The sequence below is a fragment of the Myodes glareolus genome, chromosome 6 (genome assembly GCF_982192425.1).
Source record: "Myodes glareolus chromosome 6, mMyoGla1.1, whole genome shotgun sequence".
Lineage (NCBI taxonomy): Eukaryota > Metazoa > Chordata > Mammalia > Rodentia > Cricetidae > Myodes > Myodes glareolus.
This window is the reverse complement of record NC_142031.1, coordinates 70,679,913-70,703,244: the sequence shown is the minus strand read 5'-3', so window position 1 is coordinate 70,703,244 and position 23,332 is coordinate 70,679,913. Positions and strand designations below refer to the sequence as shown.

General features: G+C 38.4%; 1 protein-coding gene across 2 annotated transcripts in view; it reads left to right on the top strand.

Annotated features, from left to right (window-relative positions):
- Snca (synuclein alpha) overlaps positions 1 to 23,332 on the top strand; it is a 102,431-nt gene that overhangs the window by 67,282 nt on the left and 11,817 nt on the right. The gene's annotated exons all lie outside the window — the stretch shown is intronic.

Below are 23,332 nucleotides of genomic sequence, written 5' to 3'. Positions count from 1 at the left end.
CCGCCCGGTACCCCACAACCTGCAAGTCCCAGAGAAAATCAAACACAGAGATCTCTACAAGTTACAAAGCTGATTGGCACATTAGGTCAGGCTACTTATTAGCTCTTATAACTTATGTTACCCCATTATCCTTATCTATGTTAGCCACACAGCTCAGTACCTTTTCCAGTGGGGCAGCTTACATCTTTCCTTTCCGGTGGTCTGGGCAGAACTGCCAGAGGGAGCTTCCTGTTTTCCCAGAATACTCCCAGTCTCTTTGCTCCACCCCTACTTCCTGTCTGGCTTTCCCACCTATACTGCCTGCCTGACCAATCAGCGTTTTATTAAAATATGATCGACAGAATACAGACAATTCTCCCACACCAGAGAGGAGGTTCCCATCCCTATGCATCTCACTGACCAGCAGGCCTGTTCATCCGCTTTTCTCTTCTAACAGCAATTGTAGGATTACAGCCAGAACTGATCACTGTCAATAGTAAAAGCAGCAGAATGGAGAGAGGGGGAACTGGGGCAGGTATGTAAAATGAAAAAAAAATTAAACAAACAAACAAATAAAGCTTGTGCATCGTGGTAAATAATTATCTTTTTCTGGTCTAAAATAATCTGACACCTCTTAAATAGTTACTATTTAATGATGATAGACAACTTATACATGCTCTGTTAATAACAATGAATATAATTAAACTGAAACTGAGCAACAAGTACTATAATTATAGGAAGCGTATAGAATAACAAATAATGTAGATGTTGATAGTATGCTTGTGCTGCAGTATCCTTTAATTAAAGAAGGCTGTATCATAAATGAAAATATTTGTAAATGAGGTCATTGATATAAAGAATCACTGCCATTGCCAGTCTGGGAACATGAATGAATAATTCCCTATGTTCCTTCTGTGATGATATGAACTTGATCTTTTCACTTTCAGAAAAGAATGACGGAATAAATGTGTTTTTGCAATAAAAACAAAAGGATTATACAAAAAAGTATTTAATGTATGTTCCAAGCCTTCTCTGACATTTAGAGTCCAAGTTGATTTAACCCTACTTATTTTTGTGAGGTGATCCAAACTCAAATAAATCTGAAGGTCATAGGACCAAAGCCAAAGAGAAAAACAAAGAAGGATGATAAATGTTGCTTGCATCTTTGTGATCACACAGATACAATTCGGGAGATGTGTGTATGCCCTGACAGAATATAACAGGAGCTTTTTCATAGGCTCAGATGTAAAGCAACTGAATGTCAAATAGATTACAGGAAAGCAAAGATCTGGGTAAGAACTGGATCTTGTCAGTATAACCTATTTTTGCACCAATGCTGCTACACATCTTGCGCAATGATGCCAAATAAATTTTGGATTTGGGTATGAAAGATAAACATTTGCTCACATATATAGTCCCTGATCCTAGTCTAAGAGCAGCGCGAACAGAATGATGGCTATGACTTCCCAGACATTGGCTCCATTATCTCCTGTGAATGCTTTCTGGATCATTCTGAACTATAGTCACAGACTATTGAAAGCAGGGCTCACATAGAAGAACTGAAGGCGAGGTTTGGTAGAGGGCCATTTTTCATCCTCACCTGCTAACAAGGTTGAAATACAGCTGTCACTGAGCAGAATCCACAATGTCAAGGCCATTTGCTGCTTGTGATCTTTTCAAATGAGCTTGCTGCTTGTTGGGTGCATGTTCTACCACACTCCCGAGAATCTGAGTCCCTGAAGATTGGTGCGAGTGCCTAGCTATTAGCAAACTATCACCTTGTGGATGACTTCATCAATGCTTGCTTTTACATCAGATAATGACTTACTACTTAATTTGCTCCTAATCCCCACCACACACACATAAATAGCCCATGAAAAGAGCTAATAAAATGAAAGAGAGACTTTGATTTTTGACACATAATATCACAAGAACCCGCCACATGTTTCCTTCAAGTCACATTGTAGAATTTATAGTTTAATACACACTGTACATAGTATATATTCCTAGTGTGTATTTGAAAATTCAGTTTTATAACATCATTTTATTGTAATATATATATATATATATATATATATATATATATATATATATATAACTGACATTTTTCTTTACCTCATGTTTGAGAGCATTGATGATAGAGCTGACAGATTGGCTTTTAAACATACCTGCTTAACATAACTTCATGACATCATCTTGAAGCCTAAAGTTAAAATCTCCCACTGTACCCATAGCCATGTTTGTTCCCTAGCTACCCCACACAGCTATCTCCAACACACTCCATTTTAGGATTAAGAGCCTCCATGAAAACATTATTTTAAAGACTATTTCAAGCTAAATGTTTCAGTTGTGAGTCAAACACAACCAAAAAGTGACTCAGAATACTTAGTGCCAATGTCTCAAAACATTTTTTGTTATTTAATGTTAAATTCTTTCCTGATATTTTCCATTGTGAACATATCCATTATAGCCAGAGAACTCTTATAAGCTGTCATGCCATTCTAAAAAAAGGATTTGTAGCTAAAACTTTTAATTCCATCAGAAATGTTTCCACATTTTTCTATTATTTCCTTGAGAATTTTGTGCTATGTATTTTTATCATATTCATCTGCTCCCAAGATCCTCATTTTTCATATCCATCCAACTCTGTACCCTCCAAAAAACAAAACCACAAGCAAGCAAGCAAACTTGAAAACCAACAAATTATCAAGTACAATCTGTGCTGCCTTTGCACTTACGAATGTGTGGGCTCCACTGCAGTGTAGTCTAGTTACCAGGGGAAACACCCTTACAGACAATCCATCCCCTGTCCCTCAACAGCTAGCAATTAGCAACAGTTTTTTTGGCCAATGGTGGGTTTTTTTGCACACCTTTCCCTCTATGCAGGGATTTGGTCTGACTTGAGTTTATACAGGTTTTGTCCATACTGTGGACACTACTGTTAGTTCATATGCGCACCAACTCTGCTATGTCTAGAAAACATTGTTTTCCTTGTAGTCATTTGCTGCCTTTGGCTCTTAGACTCTTTCTGCCCTCTCTTCCTTTCTGAGTACCAAGCCTTGGGAAGACACAATATGGTTAGGGTTGAGTATTCTGCTTTGACCAGTTGTGGATCTCTGGTGTTGGAGATCCTTCTGGCTATGTGTTGCTTTCATTGGTTAATGAATGAAGAAACTGCCCTGGCCTGTTGATAGGGCAGAACTTAGGTAGGTGGGGAAGAATGAACTGAATGCTGGGAGAAGGAAAGAGTCAGAGAGATGCCATGGATCCGCTGGAGACAGATGCTGGAAATTTTACCCAGTAAGCCACTGCCACGTGGTGATACACAGATTAATAGAAATGGGTTAAATTAAGATAAAAGAATTAGCCAATAAAAGACTAGAGCTAATGGGCCAAACAGTGATTTAATTAATACAGTTTCTGTGTGGTTATTTCAAGGCTAAGCAAGCCAGGTGGCTGAGACAAACAAACAGCCCTTTCCTTGCAACAGTTATCTGTGTTAATAACCATCTATTGTAAAAAGGAGTTTCTCTTATGATCCAGACCCAGAAAAATATTTCCAGGTTTTCTCTCATTTATGCATGCTAGTTTTAGTTCCTTAGATATTTGTATTTTACATCAATCATCCATAAGGGTCAGAAAATTATGAGGCTATAAGGAGCATTTCAAGGGAGAGAAGGAAGGTCATAGTAGTAGAAATGGTTAAATGGAAAATATGGAACAGGAAGGGTTAAATGGAGTTACTAAAATGGGATGGTGGGCCATAGGAGAGACTATGGAAAGAAATAACTACTACTGAAGACCTTTTAAAAATTATATAGATTTGGAGGCTTGAAGGGGAAGGAAGAATTATTGTAATTAAAATAGAATTTCAAAAATAAAAATGTCATATGAAAGTCAACTACTGTTGAAATTTCTTAAAATAGATGCACACACACACACACACACACATATCAAAAGGGTGTAAGTATCATTACCCTATAACAGGACAATAATGCCCCTACTAGACAGTATAGGCTAACAAATAAAAGCCCGGTGTCAGAAATGGCTTACCACCTTTTAGAATTGTTGCTGAGTGAGGTCACCAAGCATTATAAACTTTTTTCAGTACTCTTGTTTGTCCTCCAGAACCTGAAATATGATGCTATTGCTGGAGACATTACATTCTTGAGCCATAGAACATGAAAAATCAAGATGGCACTCATCTGGAAGCCTTTTCCCTACTGGGTAGTTTTTACAGTGCTAGGAAGAGCTACAAAACGAGAAAAAACCAGTCATCAGTACTAGTCAAATGTGAACCCTGCAAGGTACAACAATGATGAGCTTGGCAACATATGACTCCTGGTAGACTAGTGGCATGAATGTCATAGGAGTAATCAACAGCTTTCTGATTTTATTTTATTTAAGGCCTGTCCCACAAGATGAAAGCCATACATGCCATCATTCCTGAGACAAACAACCTGTGGTTCAAAAAGCCATATCTCCAGTGGATAACCTACTACCATTGCTCTGCTAATTAACCATAGTATTAAACAAGCTTCTCATTGTTATACCTGTAGATTAATACATCAGAACTTTCTCATGTAGGGATTTTGCTGTATGTGTTCGTCATGTGCTTATGACACCAACGGGAAAGAGGAGTAATAGAACAAGACATTAGAGGAAATGTCTAACTACACTCTATCTCTATTACATGCACAGATTCATAGTTACAGCTATTTTTCATCAAGGATGCTTAGAAAACACTTGAAGAACAAATGTCTAGCCATGAAAAAATGTGCTTATGCAAGTATCCCTTATTTGGGCAAATTTAATACTTTGAGTTAAATTAGCCTCTAGAGATGAGCAAGGTTAGTTAGCACACTAGAGTGTGTAAATTCAAATTATACATGATGTATCTCTCTCTAATTATTAAAATTTGGCTATCAGAGACTGATTCTTTTAATTGTATTTTCAAATTATTCCACTTGTGTTGTAGGAGACCACTTGTTTTTTCCTGGCTACTCAACCCGAAAATAACCACACAGAAACTGTATTAATTAAATCTCTGCTTGGCCCATTAGCTCTAGTTACTTATTGACTAGCTCTGACATCTTAATTTAACCCATTTCTATTAAACTGTATATCGCCACATGGCTGTGGCTTACTGACTGGCAAGGTTCCACCATGTCTGTTTCCGGCTCCTGACTCTGACTCTGCCTTCTTTCTCTCAGCATTCAGTTTAGTTTTCCCCACCTAACTCTATTCTACCCAATCACTGGTCAAAGCAGATTCTTTATTCATTAACCAATAAAAGTGAAACATATACAGAAGGACCTCCCACACCACACTTGATTATTGCTTTGTTAATACTTGAATGCCATTATAAAAGCAGGTTACATGTGAGCACAACTATGCTTCATTTGTGAACATGCTTAGAGTCATTCAGATCATTCAACATACATTATCTTCATAAATCTATATAACTAGTAACATTATATTATAGATAGTTTAAGTTATATAATGTCCTAAAATTTATCCATACTTTTATATCTAAACATTTATTTCAGAAATTTTCATGTTGTTAATGAAGCTTTCATTTACTCTCTAGAGAAAATAAGGAGTATATCAATCAAAAAGGGCATCTTTCAACCTTCTCAAACTTGAAACTCTTTTTTCCTTTACCACTGTCTTCCGCCACAAATGCTGAATGATTATCTCCAGGTATCTCTCAGGAATCTTCAGGCATATCAGGAAAATTTATCATAAATTCTTTTAAAGTGGTTATTTACAGAGATAATCAATACTGAATGTTTGGGGAAAATAATGTGTCTAAAACTATAAGTTGTTAATGTTGAAAAATATGAGTAAATTGTCATTTAATGTTTGTTTAATAATTTTAAACTAAAAATTTTCTTTATTAAAATTACACATTGCCTTAGATGTATTTATTTGTTCACCCTTTTTCTAATAATCATCAGATACTCATGCCCTGTGGTCATATAAAGAAGATTTTGTAACATTTCCTTTTTTATTATTTTTATATCAATAATTTATGTATTGTCCCTCTATATAACACTTCTGCCCATTGGCCATATAAAGTAAATTTTGTGATGTTTTCTTTTTTTCTTATTTACACACCAATTAACTCATATATCATTGTTTCTCCATGTCTGTAGGCAATGGCTCCAGAAACCCCTTAAGGTACCAATGATTCATGTAACCGTCATCCCTTTATATCTCTTGGACTTGGTTCTAGGACCTGCTTCAGATGCTAATTATTCATATGCCATCACAGGACAGCCTTATAGAACCTCTTCCAAAGTGATTGATTCATATTACCATCCATCTATATCTATAGGAGATGGCTCCAGGACCCCTTTCAGATGCCAAACTGAAGATGCCTAAGTTCTTATATGTAATTGATTAACATGCACTTTCAATTTACATCTTCCTACACACTTCCAATTGCCTCTAGAATACTTATAGTACCTAATATAAACTAAGTGCTTTATAAGTAGTTGTTATAAAAAAAATAAAAAAAATAAGTAGTTGTTATACTCTATTTCATGAACTTTTGGTTTTGTATTGATATATAACAATTTGTTTGATCAATGGTTAAAATGCTTTGTTACCATTAGTCCAGTAACATTCATTTACCTTCAATTCACTGTTTCTCTTCTTTCTGTGGATGTATTTGCTGTGTTCATGGGAGACTAGGTTGTAGTACAGTTTGGTGATATTTTGTCTCTTAGACTGGTATTCCAAGCACCAGGTTCTATCTCCAATCTACCCTTGTGTGTTGAGAGCTGTCTATGGCAACAGTTTCTATCCAACAGCTAACCCACTCTGATAACAGGGTAACTGGTGACTACAAAGAGAACCTTGTTAAGTACTGGTTGACTTAGGGTGTAAGGTGACTCTAATAGTACTGTGTATACTAACATATTAGTGTGGTTATAACTGAAGAGGAAAAGAAGAGTTTAGAAATCATGGTGAGAATAATGACAAATATTAGGTTGTTAGAGTGGAGGAAGGAAAGATGTAAGTATGTGTGGGAATAATTCATGCAAAGGGGAAAATGTCATGATGTGTGGAGGTTTTATTTAATAATCTAAAACGAGTAGTTAAAAATATGTACTCAGATATCATAAGCCAGGTTAGCCTCTGATCTTTGGAAGTTGTAACAGTATTAGAAAGCTACAGAGAAAGAGAAAGGAAGAAAAAGAAAAAATAAAAACAAAAAAGAGGGAAGAGGAGGCTAAGGAGATAGGAAGGACCTGAGAGGAATAGAGGAAGTGAAAAAATGTAATCAGTATATATTATGTGAGAAAATAACCTATTTTCAATTAAAAAATGTGTCCTGATATTTTGTAGTTATATAATAACAATTGTGTCTGAAGCAACCAGTCAAATCCTAATTAGTTTCTTTTTCTGTTGTGATATTTGCTTTTTGGATTCACCTGGATCTGTAAAAAGCATGATTATTTTAAAATTTATTAGGCCTGCAAACTGAAGCTTCCTTCTCTTGGAGCCAGAAAGGAGGAGTGAGCCTATTTTCCTGAACCCCTACTGTTGCACAATATGGCTGTATAGAAAGGCAAACCTGTCTGACTCAGTCTCAGTGCCATAAATAATCAATGGCTTAATTGGAGTCTGGAAACAGAGCTGTTCACAGACAATGCCTCTTCCTTTGAATCTCATTACCTCCTTTACGACTTAAATAAAACCTGAGACGTTAAATTAACACTTGATGAAGGCTTATGATGCTGTGTATTCAGATTTGGTCAGTGAATAAACATTTCTGGAGTTTTAAAATTCGTGTCCATGTTCAAATAAGTTGAGGATATCAAACATGATTTTAAAACATGTAAACATTTACTATTTTCTGCAGAACCTGTTAAATATAAACATTATTTAAAAATAAATTAATTGCTTAATTTGGTTTTAGTTTAAAAATATTTGTTTTTATACCTGTTTTAAATGACACAATTCTTTTTTTTCTTTATTTGGATTTTTTTTTAGTAAATTTTATTAAATTATGAAAGTTTCCATTTCCGCCCCCCCCTCCCAACAACCTCCCACTCCCCCCACTCCCCCCCTCCTTCCCCTCCGTCTCCCAGGGCAGTCAGGGTTTCCTGCCCTGTGGGAAGCTCCAGCTCCCTCCCCCTCCCTCCAGGTCCAGGAAGGCGAGCGAAATGACACAATTCTTGTGATTAAAACAGAGATCCAATATTTCAATTAAACATATTCTTTATTCTCATCAGTTACAGAGCTTTATGTAATTTTTTTAATTGACTGATGATGTTATAGCAAATGTGATTTAAAATGAATAGATATGCTGTGTTTGTTTTCTAAAAACATAATTTCTCATTAAAAGAAAAGTCTAGTACAGACTATATACTATAAACTCTGCCACAGCCACTGCCTTTCAAATACATTCTATTTTACTTAGAGCAATAAAGATATAAAAATTCAAGCTCACTAACACTGCAAGAAAAAAAAAAGAGTCTCAAAGTCTGTGTATTGATTGCATCATGCAGAATACACAGAGATGAGACTAGATCCCTACTGTCAAATTAGTTGCAGCTTTTCACTGTTGAGAGTCAAATGAATGCTTACATGTACTGAGTCATTGAGTTCAAGGCAATTACAGGCAGATTAAGGCTGTGCTAAAAGAAAGCTGGTTAGAAGACTGGTGAAATTCCTGACGATACCAAGTTAACCTTAAATCACAGAGCAATGCGCATCTTCACTTCTTGTCTATTTGGCAGCTGCTCTCTAGCTGCTGAGTAGCAAGCAGGTAAGGGGCAAGCAGTGAGTGGGTGCCTGAGAAGTCACTGAAACGAATTTGTAGTTTTTCATAATCCTAGATGATGGTATAGAGATGGATCTGTAACTGCTAATCATCACTCTTTCCATCCCAGAGCTCAGCTACTTAACCTGAAAATCTTCAGACCTGATGGATTTGAGGATAAACATGGTATTCGTCCATTGTAAATGGTATCATTGGTCCTTAAGCTGCTCTTCAGGATCCTTTGTGATTTATTGACATCTGCAAGGGCATCTCATGCCTTTGAGAACTAAATGCTTTGATTTTGATCTGCTTGGCTGTCCTTGTGAAACCAGCTCTTACGGGTTAGGAAGAAATCATGCTATTATGTTCCTTTTACTAATGATCCTGTGTTTTGTGTCTGGGGTCTTGCAGATGGAGTATCAACAGCTCTGGTGGCTCACCCCTTGTGGATAGTAGTGTGATCATTTAAGCCAGGCTGGGAGCAGACACTGTTTCCTGAATTTCTCCCATAGATATTCACATCCATTGTGAATACATGCAGGTGCACGCACACATATTTTCCAAATTCTCATTAAAAAAGCACATGAAATAGGAAGATAAGGCAGGGCAAACTATATCAAGCTTATACAGAAAGATCACATTTTAATATAGATTTGATAAGCAAAGAGTCAAGCCATATCACAAAGGCAGAAGATTTGAGGATGGTGCTGTTAGATTGTAGGGCAGACATATCCAAAGCAGAAAACATTTCCTGATGAAGATTTAAAGGATTTGAGAATCTTGTGTCGTAATGGCATGGAAGAGGGCAGAAAACTAGGAGAGAGTCAGTGAAAGAAGAGATGCAGGCTGGGGGTAGATGGATGAGTTCAGCAAGAAGTTTTCATTCTGTGCACAGACTTGTCAGTAATCTAGGAAGGAGTTTACTATTGTCCAGCTCACGGCATGTCTGTCTTATAATCAGATGTATTCCAGAAACAAAGAAACCTGGACTGCAATACTGGGTTGATAGTGGCAACCTGGGTCACAGATGTATCTATGCATTTTAATGATGTACAAATCTTTTATTAGTTTGATTTATAAGTTTCTGTATGCCTGTGTTTATGATACTAACCTTTATTGGCGATTGTTGTTAAAAATGGTTTCTACTTTTTTCCCTTTAATTTCTTGGGATTCTGAAAGAAGAAATTATTCAAAGTATACCTACGTACTTTCAAGTAATTTTATGAATAGAAAGGCTGTAACTTGTTAGTTATGGATGCCATACCATCACCCAGAAACACGTGTATATTATGCATCCCCTTAATTTCATTCATATTGATGAACATTCAGACTTATTCCATTATCTAAGTTTGGGAGGAAAGGAACCAATGGGAGGAAGAAAGGTGCTGAGACAGCAATAGTGTGAGAAAGACAAATATCTCCTGTTTACTCTCATACAAATAGTCTAGATTCAAATATATTGTGCTCTAACTATGACACAAAATGAGGAGTATGCAGGAAGAAGACAGACACCAGCATAATGAAGAGGGCCAAGAGAAGGCAATGGGGTGAATATAATTAGGCACGGTGATATCCATGCATGAAAATACTATAAGAGAATCAATAATTGAACATGTTAACTTAAACATTTAATTTAAAAGTGAGATTGGAATTTTCCCTACTGAAGTATGCCCAGAATCACCCAAGTTTTCAAAACATTTACTTATTGGAATTTTGAAAGAGTCAGGACACTTCATAATTGTTGGGGACATGCTGTATTTTGGTGTACAAGAAGAAGTTCCATTTACTCCAATATTATGCAAGTTTGTATACACTTGGACCCTATTCTGTCTTTCCACCCATAGCATTCCTGTCCACTAGCTCAATCTCCTCTTGACCTCCTTCTTACAGAGTTCTCCAAGCACACTGGGCATTAGAAAATTCATTCATTTTATGTAATCCTCTCAGAAGACCAGGTCTATAATTACAGTCCACATTCAATACACCATGTTTTTGCTTTATTTTTACAACAGGCTTCCTTTAAGCAGTAAGGCCAAGGGGTTTGTTTTAGCACTGCCTCTTTCAAAACATTTCTCTTCCTCTCCACAAGTTTCAAACTAATTCACAAAGGAACATTGTGATACGGATGCTATTGTCTCTGTTTCTTCCTGGAACATGTGTTAATTGATCTCTTTGGGTCTATGTGTAGATAAGAGTGGGGAGGGAGGAAAGGTATTATCTGGGGAGTTCCTTTGTCCTTGGAGCAGAACAGAAGATGCTGCTTATGAAAAGCTTTGCCTCTCCAGGGGTTCCATGCGGCTGGATTCTCCTTCAGCTGGAGAACTCCTGCCTTGTATGCTCTGAGACCATTTAACCAGAGGGTCAGCTGTTTCTTCTTGTTTCTTCTCTTGGCACACTTACCTGTACTCCTTAGAGAAGACTCTTGGAGGAAGTGATGTGTTTATTCTGTAATCCTCAAAGGATATGATATGTTCAAATACAAAATGAAATGAGAGAGATAATGCAACTTCTAAAATTGTCTTACGGTGATGTCTCATGGGAATGAACTATGAACCACCTGCCAAATCTCTGCAGGCTTAGCGTCAGGAGTCGTTATAGAGCGCACAGTTGTAGACCTGGAAAACAACCTTCTCCAATGTTTGTAGTCTGTGGCCTCTCCTTACTTTCTTAGGTGACATTACAGTACTTACACAGTCTGTAGAGACTAAGAAGGCATTTTCTGAGGCTAAAACGCTTTAAATTACACAGATTATTAAGACTAAATGAAGAAAATGATTTCACTATACTTCAGCCTTGTTTAGCGGTTGCTCTTACTGGAGTTCATGAATCATTTTTACGGAGCTATAGAATATTATTCCTATGTAGAAGCAAAATCAACACGTGTCAAAGAGGATGCCCAACTGTTTAGTGGGCTGTGAGCAATCAAAACAATGGATCGTAGGATGTGAAATTAGTTGACCAATGGGCAGAGGTGGCTAGCATCACATTACCACAAGGTGAGCCTGTGCTTTCTACTGCAGGGTGCTACCAGTCATTTATATGACTGGGAGTTGTCGAGGTACTTGTCAAATAGTTACTAACAAAGTCAAATACAGGCATGAGAGAAAAAAAAATCTCACTTAACAGACATGTATCAGAATGGGAGAAATACCTGAGTCAGTAAAGTTCTTGCCACTTACACACAAAGGACCTCAGTTTGAACCCCAGTGTGAAGGCAATAGGGACACAGACAGGTGGATGCTGATGAGCCTAGCCTCAGCAGAGAGTCCCTGGCTAAAAAGAGAAACAAGTGGGATAAATCCTGAGAAATGACACTCAAGGCTGTCCTATGACTTTCCCCCAAATGCACATGCATGTTCACACAGAGAAATAAACAGACAAAACAAAAAAGGAAAATGGAGGACATGCTGCCGTTCTTTAGTTCTAATCTCTACTTTCTCATGAAAATGAACACTAAGAAAATGACAAAAATAAGGAATCACGCAGGGCCCCAGACCTGCCTCTCGGAAAGCATGGCCACTACTAGTGTGGTATAAATGTGCTGCTTACATACTTACATATTAACCGTACATAACATGGATAGAGTTGCCTGTTTGGACCATTGTGGAAAAGGTATTACTCTCTACAGAGGCAATGTGAGAGTGCCAGTGTCACAACAAATCATTGTGTTCAGTCTGTTTTCCTTTTCCTAAATATTTAATAGAGGTTTGTAAGATGGTGCATTTGTGTATGAGGAATGTGGCAACATTTAAAGCCAAATCCAGAGAGAACTTCAGACTGATGAATCAATGAAATGAATATATATACATATATTTGTGCACAATCATATTTGATTTGTGTACAAATCAATATACTGTTCCCAGCTACCCATTACACTCTCTCTGTAGCACTGGAAAGTGCGTCAGGCGTACTGTGAATGAACTCAATGACACTTTCAATTATTTTGAAAGTACAAGGATTTTCCCATTTGCTTGGGATTTCAGACCACAAGGTAAAGACGAGTAAGTGGTTTCAGTCACGCTGATATGTTCACTACCTAAACATGAAGTCACACGTGAGTGTGCTTTGAGAGGCACTGAGCCTGGTAGCTTGGGACTCAGTCACAGTTCCAGTGTCATCTGCTGTAACTGGGAGCTCCGAGTTAACTGTCTGTGGAATGTGCCTGAATCTGGAGCATCCATACTAAGACCGACATAAAGTTGTTAGTGTGCACCTGACGAGGAACAAGCCTGCAAAAGCATGGCAACATAAGCGCTCTGACTTGCAGCTTTGTTTATTGTTAAGATGCTGACGGTTTAAGCGTTGTCCATGTAAATCATCTTTTGGTCATTTTGAGGAACTTTGTCTCCTAGTAATGTCAGAATCTACACCCATAAAGTCTCACCAACACAACTGCCTAAACATGAGCTCAACCAGGACAGCAAGAGATTTGCTTAAGTGGAGAGAAAAGAAGCCCGTGAGACCTTAAACCTTTGCAAAGAACTACAGGCAACTAAGACATTCTCATAGTGTATGACATGGTCTTCTTAAGGGAAGAATACACCAATTGACTATCTAATACCAGATAGCCTGAAAAGAGCATATATAATGCTATATAGACTGAGAAAGTTATATTTAAGAATATGTGTACAAATATGCACATAACAGCACTTACTTAAAAAGATGTCATGAATTTGAAAGAGCAAAGAGGGGCATATGGGAGGGCTCATAAGGAGGAAAGGGAAGGAGAAATGATTGAATTATATTATAACCTCAAAATACAAAAAAAAAACAGTAAATGAAAGGTCAATATCAAACAGCATGCATATTTGCCCTTTGTTATAAAAATTTCTACCTTTTAAGAACAGTAATTCCTTTCTTATTTGAGTTTAAATTTCAGCCACAAAACACTGAGCGTTCATGGTTTGAAAACAGTTAAATTCTCTCACATCCTTGTGTTTCTCATTTTCAGTTTGCAGGTTTTACTTGGCATTGAGGAAAGAACTAGAAAAGGCACAGATGGGAGAATGTCATGCCCTTGCTTTTAGATATTCACCATCCTGTAGGCCTAAAGGCTTTTCAGCTATATCAGAGCTCTCCAGAGTTGGGGGATATTTAGGATGTGCTTGAGGGAGCACACGGGGAAGAGCTAATTGCAGACCACTGAGGCTGGCTGTTGGTTACCATCTGCAGGACCTAAGGAGAGGGAACACCACCAGGCTAGTTTTCTCACACACCTTCTTTCCTAGGGCCATGTCTGCCAGCCTCAGCACAAGTAATTAGGACATTTGGTGATGAAAGTGAGTTCAGATTTATCCCTCAGATGGCTTGTTTTGCTTACGGTGTTACAATAACACAGGCAGCCTTGGACAAAAAAAAAAGTGTCTGGGAAACATGCTTTAATTGCCTTTTCCCATCACCACATCGGCCCTAGAGAAGCCCTTGGGTGAAGGTGGACCTGTCTCCTGTTGGTCCTTTCAATTCTCAGCTTCCTCATGGTCCCACTGTGTTTTCGCACCTGAAGGTGGTGATGTAGTGTGAAGACACCTTTAGCCTCTCGATGACAGCCGGCACCTGGATCACATGTCCGTGCTAATTCAAATGAATCAGCCCGAAAAGTATATTAGAAGCCATGAAAGATGTGTGAATTTCCAACTGATCTCCTTTTTAAAATGTGTAAAAGTTCAATTGTGAAGACTCATTCTGGAAGATTCTTCTGCTTCCTTCCTCACCACCTGCCTTTTCTTTAAAGATCTGTGTGAGAAACTTAGCTGAGAAGCAGCCTTTTTTTTCCCTTAATGTTTTTTCCACCTCTGTTGGACATAAAAGACTAAAAATAAAATACTTTAAAATGCAGAGCAGCAACCTGTCCCCAGTGAAACTCCCTTAATTAATGTGGTGACCTATGCAGAGAGAAGGGACAACTGCAGAGTCCCCAGCAATTACCCAACCGAAGCTTCAGATAATTACAGGAGGGAGGTTCTGAAGACATAAGACATCCTGAGAAACTTGACCTTCCATGTTGATTTAGGCCTTCTATTGTTAAAATCTTTTCATTTGTGTTGGTGTTTGTACTTGACAAAGTCTGCTGTGTGTGTCAGCAACTCAAACATTACTGAAGTCTCTGTGGGGGGATTTCAATACAAAATTAAAATGGCTTTTAAAGTGCTGGAAATGAGAGGATCAATTAAAAATAAAGTGCTCCTGTAGAAATGTATAATGTGGGGAAGGAAAATAAGATGCCCAGCGCAGAAAGCTGAGACTGTTTGGAAAAGCTGACATCAGACAGCAATGTACTGCCTTCCTAACATGTTGCATTCCTAAGGAAAGGAGTTTTAGTGCCCCAATGGTGGACAATGTTAGAAAAATAGTGCTGAGCTACTGTGCTCAAATACCCATTAACTAAATTTCCTTTTGACTTAAATCCATAATTGGTAGTCCAAATAAATTTTAGTTTTGCATCTCTGCAGTTTAAAAAGAAATGGAATCTGTGCTCTTCAGATAACTTTCTGGACATCATACATTCAGTCACTCTGAAACCACCTAAAGGTATATGCTTTTATTTCTAAATCATTAAATAACTCTTTCTTAGTGACCCTGTCTGACTTGAATTATGGCATTGCTTCCAAAAAATAATAAACACTTTCTCCACGTTCCTCAAGATGAGTGTGTAAAATCACCTTAGAGATCAGGTTTGTTCTCGATTCTAGATATCCTCTGTGTCCTTCAAGCAAGAAAGAGCATTTGGCTTTGTACAGGCTGTGCTGCGTCTTTAAAGCTTCTTATGTTCCTTTTGTGACAGATATGCCGTAGATTACAAGTCGGAACGGTGTGTATGTGCTGTGCAACCAGCGTTCTCTTCATGTCCTGGGTTGCTGCCCTGGCTTGGCAAGCCCTTTCCTGTAGGTGCCTTCTTCTCTGCATTAGTGTGTGTTTACTGAGCAAGCTTAGTTGTCCTTCCTTCCAGAGGTCGAAGACTTTTAATGAGAGAGCCTGAGGCAAGAACAGCATTTACTGTGCAAAGCAGGTGAACTGATAGTGGAAGAGAGATTGGGGAGCAATACCTGATCAGGTTCATTTTAAATACTTTTTACAAATGGCTGTTCTTCTGTATGTAACCAAAAAATAAGACATGTCAGCTAGCTGCATCAGTTTGCTGACTCATCCAGTATACATTTTGCTTGACTATGAAGAAAATAAAAGGGAAATTCTAATTTCCCTAATCGGTCTCTCATTGACCGTTTTGGAAACCCCCATTGTGCAGGTATGCTGATGCTATGCGGTATATCAGTGCTCTGTCAGACCACAGTCTATTAGTACAATGAAAGCCATCTCACTAATTAACCAGTAGCACTCCATTATATCAAGCTCTCTCCTGACAGTGCTCATTGCTATGGTTTTCACACTTGCCCCATAGAACATTGTAGATTCATTTTAAGTGTTCAAGTCATCAGGGACAAGGCAGCAGAAACTAGGGATTTTGTTTGTTTGTTTGTTTGTTTGTTTGCTTCAAGACAGGGTTTCTCATTAGCTTTGGAGCCTGTCCTGGAACTAGACCAGGGTAGCCTTGAACTCATAAAGGTCCTCTGCCTCCTGAGTGCTGGGATTATGGGATTAAAGGCATGTACCATGCACTACCACTGGAAGTAGGGTTTTAAAAAATATAAATAGTTGTCTTTTTTGCATTTTTTACTAATGGCAATTGTGAAGTAAAATGATGATGGCAGCAAGACTTAAGTCATACAAAGTGGCCATCTGAACAGTAGACATGACATTCAGTCCTAGAGAGCCTGCCTAGTTTATTTCCCAGCAGAAGTATAGCCATGTCATCGTATAACCTGACTGTGGTGTGCTGTAGTTTGAAATATCCATGGCTCGAGTAAACTTTCACCGCTAGGATGTCTAGGATGCCACTTTGGGGTGGGAGCACTAGCCCAGGAGGTGGTGTGCACTGGTCCTCCACGCTGAAAGCATTTTTCACCCTTCACCTTTGTGCTGCCTACACCATGATTGATTGTACAGAGATCAGATGTTCATGTACTAGGCACAAAATTATAGTTTAAGACACACATAGTAAGGAAAAAGAGCCACAGATTTGGAGTGGGGGGGATGCCATCATTCAGCAGATGTGGCTAGGAAATATCTCAGAGTTAAGAGTTGTCAAAGTTAGGATCTATATTCATTTTATCCAGATGTGGCAGTATTAAGGAGTAAAAATAAAATTTATTTAAATACAAAATTAAATTTAATTGTAAAATTAAAGTAGCAAGAATGTATCAAAAGAGGTAAGTGGAATATAAGTTCCTATAAAGAAAGAATGCAAAAAAGGATTTGTTCCGAACTAGTAAATTGAAACCGACTCAATTGTTTTTAATTTCAAAAAGCAACTTTTATTTTTAAAGTCCATTGTATATAGGCTTTCTTATATAATGTGTTCGTTTGATGTCCAAGTGACATTTTTCTTTAAAATTTATTTTTAAATGACTAATTATGTAAATAGGAATTTAATTTAGGACTTTGATAACAGACTACTTTGCTTGATTTTGCATTTAGGAGCTGTAACACTGTATTCTTGTATACAGCTAATTCTTGTATACAACCTGCCTGGATATTCTTCTTGAAGAAACTTTGTTATTTGTTACTTTGGACAGTATTTTTTAAACTATAGATGCTAAACAGCCTATAACATTTTCTGTCCTTGAAAGATTAAACACTTATACTAAGTCTTAACTGTTAGAAAAAACTTCGGCTATTGGACTGACTGACTAAACCCCAAATGATGATGCCCTGCTTCTGTTTGTTATGTATCACTTCTTCTGTGACAATACAAGGTCCCTCTTATTACACACTGCTTCTAGGCATTTGGTTAATGTTTTTCTAATTTGTTTTTCAGGATTTATTATAAAACTTCTTCAATCACAACCACATCTCAGCACTTAAAACACACATTTTGGTCTGCCATTTACATGGCTGCAGCCTAAGCTTGAATGCCATCCTTGTGACTTTAGGATGAGATGCACCCTCATGTTTTACTCTCCTGAATAAGACAGGCTGAAAGACTGTTTTACAGGATTACGAGGTGAATACATGTCCCTCTCCCGTCCTGCTTTCCCGATCACGATCTTACCAGTTTCAGTGAGAAAAAGAGGGGGGTGTGTTAGAGATTCCTTTTTTTTTTAAAAAATTTGGACTCCACCTGCAACCTGTTAAGATGCATCTACTTTTCCAAGATGACATTTCCAAATTCCAGGGTCACTCACAGTAATGCGCAGTGAAGAAAATATACCTGTGACCTGAGATCTTAAACTATCTCAGATCTTAAACCAACCTCTCTGCCAAATACCTTAAAACTTCTTCCAACTGAGTGCTTAACAAATCTCAACTCTATTTTTGAAAGAAAAATAATAGAGAAATGTAGGGCAGGTGCACATACCCAGTTACACTGCCTGTACTGTTGCTCTCTGAATTAATGACCACTCTTTCTGTTCATAACTTCTTTAAATAGTGGACTCCAAAAGCCTTTCTTCTTCCGTTTTCTTCTGAGATCTGAATTCTCCTTCTCCCCTCCTCCTCCCTCATTTCCCGCTCTTTGTCTTCTTCTTCCTCCTCCTCTCCCCTCTGTCTTTTTCTTCCTCCTATTTCTCTTTTCTTCTTCTTTCTAGACTTTTCTATGTTCCAAGGAAACCTTAAGACACCCATATGCATTCCTAGTAAGTGAGAACACAGGACAGTAAGTATTTGTGTGATTTCTATTCTCATTTTTTTTTGATCAGTGCTTGACACCCTTAGCAATGACATCCTTAGTACCTGGATTTTTCCATTATATTCCTAGAACACTTTTATTTTATGGTTTACACCTTTTATCTGAGCTTATGTGTTTTTCATATTATTCTCCTTTGATTCCTGAGAAGATTTTTTTCTTTTTTGGTATGATGTATGATGTGGGATTCCCTCTGTATGTTGTAAATACAGTTGGTTAATAAAGGAACTGCTTTTGACCTATATCAGAGCTATAAGAGAACAGAGATAGGTGGGGAAAACTAAACTGAATGCTGGGAAAAAGGAGGTGGAGTCATAAAGAAGCCATGAAGCCATTGCCAGAGAGAGACATGCTGTAACTTTGCTGGTAGGCCACGACCTCGTGGTGATGCACAGATTAATGGAGATGGGTTAAACTAAGATGTAAGAGCTAGCCAATAAGAAGCTAGAGATAATGGGCCAAGCAGTAATTTAAATAATATGGTTTCTGTGTGATTATTTCTGGGCTGAACAGCCAGGAAGCAACAAGTGGCTTTATTACTACAAATGTGTTCTCTTTCTTCACTTGCCTTACTTTTCTTCACACATTTGTGAAATATGATGACTTCCTCAATCACAGGAATGAAGTCAATGTTCAAACTGTCACCAATAAGCTGCTTAAATCCTTCTCTTGGCTAGAGAGAAATCTTGAGTAGATGAAAAGAAGCTTACCTGGGGCTGTGAATTCAGGCATTGAGTGTTGAATCTTGGGGGTTGGGATAGCAGAACCCCAGGCTTGTATCTTTAGCCACTCAGGGCATGGGATCATTGCATAGACATTAGCTAGAGAGTCATGCCTGTAGGCTCAGTTGATGGCTTATTTCTCTGAACTTTAATCACATGTGGCCCTGACACTTATTAACTGTTGTAATCCTCAACTTCCAGGTTCAGGGTATGCTCCCAGGAGGCAGCTGCTGCCACTGTTAACAGCCCCTGATAGGGACACCATGAATGGGACCGAGGGCTACCATGGCTAGTGTTGCAGCCTTCTGAAACAAGTGTTTCTTGCTAGCACCCTCATGTCTAAAGCAATGTGCTATAGCTCTAGGGCCTAGAATGTTAGGATCTGCTGTCAACAGGAGATTGGATACAGCTCTTACATCAATGTTGTCTTAAAGTCTGAGAGCTCCCTGGACCTTTCAGAAGAGCCAGGTCTGAGTCTTCATGTCTCTAAGTCCTCACAGTCTGCATGGTCTGCACAACCTCTGTTACCCATCATTTCTACTCAGTTGCTCTCTGGAGATTTTCAGTCATTCTCTTTTCACTGCTGCCAAGGCTTGTCCTCTTTCTTTTGTGACCCTAGCCACTGTGTTGATGACTAACTCCAGTTGACTGATAGTCTTTCACTCATACTGACAAAGTACCAGAGAACTAGCAGCTGTCAGTTAGGGAACCACATTGCTCCAGCCACCAACCTCTTAGCTTATTTAAATAAACATTTAGATAGTGATTATGATAAAGGCTTATCATATTTTTGGTGTTTTAGTGGTATTTTAAAATGTCTAACTTTGTCCTAGGGCCTTACGGACAGGATCCTCTTTCTCTCATTTGTCTTTAAAATACACTTACATTTCTGGAATCTCTAATGTCTTATTCATAAAAGATTTGTACCATTATCTCAGACAATGTATTCCAGATAGGTCTATGTGTCCTATAATATAGCATATCTATTTTTTCCTGTTGCTAATTAATAGCAGTCCCTGTGTTACTGATCAGTCAGACTCAAGTGTCAATTAGTCGGCATTGAAAACATTTAAGTAACAATATAAACCGAACAGGCTATCTTAGAAGTATATATCTATATGCAAATGTATATATTTATGCAATAATAATGAAAAAAGAGACCATGAATTTGAAGAAGAGCAGGGTTCAGTATATAGGAGGGTTTGGAGGAAGAAATGTAATTAAATTATGATCTTGATAATTAAAAATCAACTAGTTTATCACTTTCCTCTCAGTTACTTATCCACATTCACACAATCTTAGAACCCACAGGAACTTGCATTTCTGCACATTTTGAACTAGACATTGACTGCTTTTGCTTGGGTCTGTTATAGAATATTAGGTAAATATGAGCTATATTTATCTATACTGTGGAGTACTTGTTTAATGATGCAAAGATATGTTGCATTCTTTTATATTACATTTGTTTAGCTCTGTGGAACTTTGTTACTTTGCCTGTCTAAACATCTTTTTGGTCTAATAAAAGGCTGAACAGCCAATAGCAAGGCAGGAGAAAGGATAGGCAGGACTGACAGGCAGAGAGAATAAATAGGAAGAGGAATCTGGGAGAAGAATATCAAGGAGCCAGAAAAGAACGGGCCAGGCGTCTAGCTACACAGTGAGCCATGGGGTAAGAAGTAAATAAAGGTATACAGAAATAGAGAAAGATAAAAGCCCAGAGGCAAAAGATAGATGGAATAATTTAAGAAAAGCTGGCTAGAAACAAACGAAGCTAAGGCTGGGCATTCCTAGAAAAGAATAAGCCTCCAGTATATTTATTTGGGAGCCAGGTGGCAGGCCACCCAAACAGCAAAGAGGCAAAAGAGTGAAAGTAAAGAACAAAGAGCAAAAAGGCAAAAGAACTAATAGTAAAACACCACCAACTGCAGGTCTCCCTTCACGGGGATATTAGGAAAATGTTCAGCCTTGGAGAATGGATGGGGTTTCTTCTGAGGAGGAAGGCATATGTGAGTGGGCACCCTTAGTCAGAAGCTGTGTTTGTAGCCACTTCCCTTTTATATTAAGAGTGCCACCTCCCTGAGCTCTGGAGTTCTCTTCTATTATAAAGCCAGTTATTGAGTGTTGGTTTCTCTTCTTGTGGGAACTGAGAAGTTTCCTGAGGCTTTGTGAAGTCTGTGAAAGAAGGACCATGCCCTGGCTACTGTTGCCCTCACAAACAGTGAGGTCACTTGTCTCAGGCTCAAAACTGTTTTGTATTTTTTCAATATCTATAATATTGGTATGACAAATAACTTGCAAGTAGGAAAAAATTGAGACTATCGATAGCTTTTAAGCAATCATTGTTAACTTTGAAAGATCACAGCTATTATATTTTCATTGTCAGTACTCAAGCTTCCCAACATCTCTCCTTGGGGTTTTGCTACCAGCTCACATGATCTTCATATTATGCAACCATTCTGCAGGTCACAGGCAAGGTATATTTGCTGGAGCAAATTTTACCCTTATGTATTTAACTTTTACATCTTAATTTAATCCATCCTCCATTAATCTGTGCATCGCCATGAGATTGTGGCCTTCCAGCAAAGTTTCAGCGTGTCTGTCTCCAGTGGTGTGGCTCCATGGCTTCTCTTCAACTCCACCTTCTTCCTCCCAGCATTCAGTTTAGTCTTTCCCTACCTAGCTAAGTTCTGCCTTGCTATAGGCTAAAGCTAGATTTCTTTATTCTTTAATGGGAATCACAGCATACATAGCGGAGTCCCACATCAACAAAGTCCCTATGATTTGGCCAGTTCTTCAAATAAAGTAACATTAAGTCTACATTTGCAGAAGTCGTATAACATCTTAAACACAAGATAGGTCATGTTTTTAGAGACTAGTGACCATGCATCTAATCACCATCATAGCACTAATATTGTGAAATAATTCTTGTTTCTGTTCTGAGATCTCAGCTGTCTTTGCTTATGTCTCAGTGGTGAAAGTTTCATAGGCAGCAAACTAGGGCATCGAACCCAAGGACTCCAAAGAATAGGTCAAGCTTTGCATAGAGTTCTTATCCTGCTTTCCTCAGGAGATGCTTGCTTCCTTAGCAGCATCATATGAATTAACAGGCTCCTACTTATCCTCCAGAACTGAGGCTAAGACGTGTCCTACCTTCCCAGTGGCTCCTCATAAGCCCTGCTCCTGCAACTATGAGTCAGCCTGTGCGAAGGATGCTGAGAGCTCTCACTCTCAACTGTTGCTTTGTTAAAAGTCTCCCAGTGAGTGCTTCTTACTCATGTGTAGGACTTCAGCATCTCTTCCTTTAGTCTGAATCCACATTCCTGGGCAGCTAAGAGGTGAGGATAGGACAGGCCCATGTGCCAGTTTGAAAAAGACAAACTGAGGTTGCTTAGAGACTCAAATGTAAGTGATGAAAAATAGACAAAAGGTTTCTATTATTAAAATAAAGTTTGCTTTTTTTAAATAAATACTTTATTCTTAGAGAAAAAATAGGCATAACTTGATAATTTAAAAATAATGAGTATTCATTAATGAAACATGTGTCTTGGGCCTCCTGAGGCCTGGGCATGTGACCCAGCATAACTTCCTGAGCCTAACTTGGGTTTGTCTGAGGCCTAGTGAAACTTCTGGAGTCTAGCTCTAGTTTGGAGACCTGCCTCTGACTATAACTTCCACATAGGAAGTTACTCAGCACAACCTGACCTAGGCCTGCTTCTGCCCAGCCACCACTAATGTGGCAGGATATTATTGGCCCTTGTTCCTTGATCTGCCTTGGCCCATCCCAGGCTTCCCACCTCCTATCTCCTGCCTGATACAATTAAAGCGATCCTGCTTTGACAGACTTCCTACTCACTGTGTGTGTTTATCCCTGGTGGCCAGAGAGGGAGGTCAGAGTCATCTACACTCACCATTCTGCTCAGCCCTAGGAAACCCTGCCCTTTCTGCTAAAAAAAACTTGGCAGATTGGTGACCCCCGTGTGAGGAACACAAGAATCATTGATGGGGTCAATCACTATGCGGTTGAGTGTACCCCCATTAAATATGGAGGAGCCCTCTTTTAAATAAAATCCTGCCCTCAGCCAAACCAGTGAGAAGGCCAGCATTTTCCCACCCGAA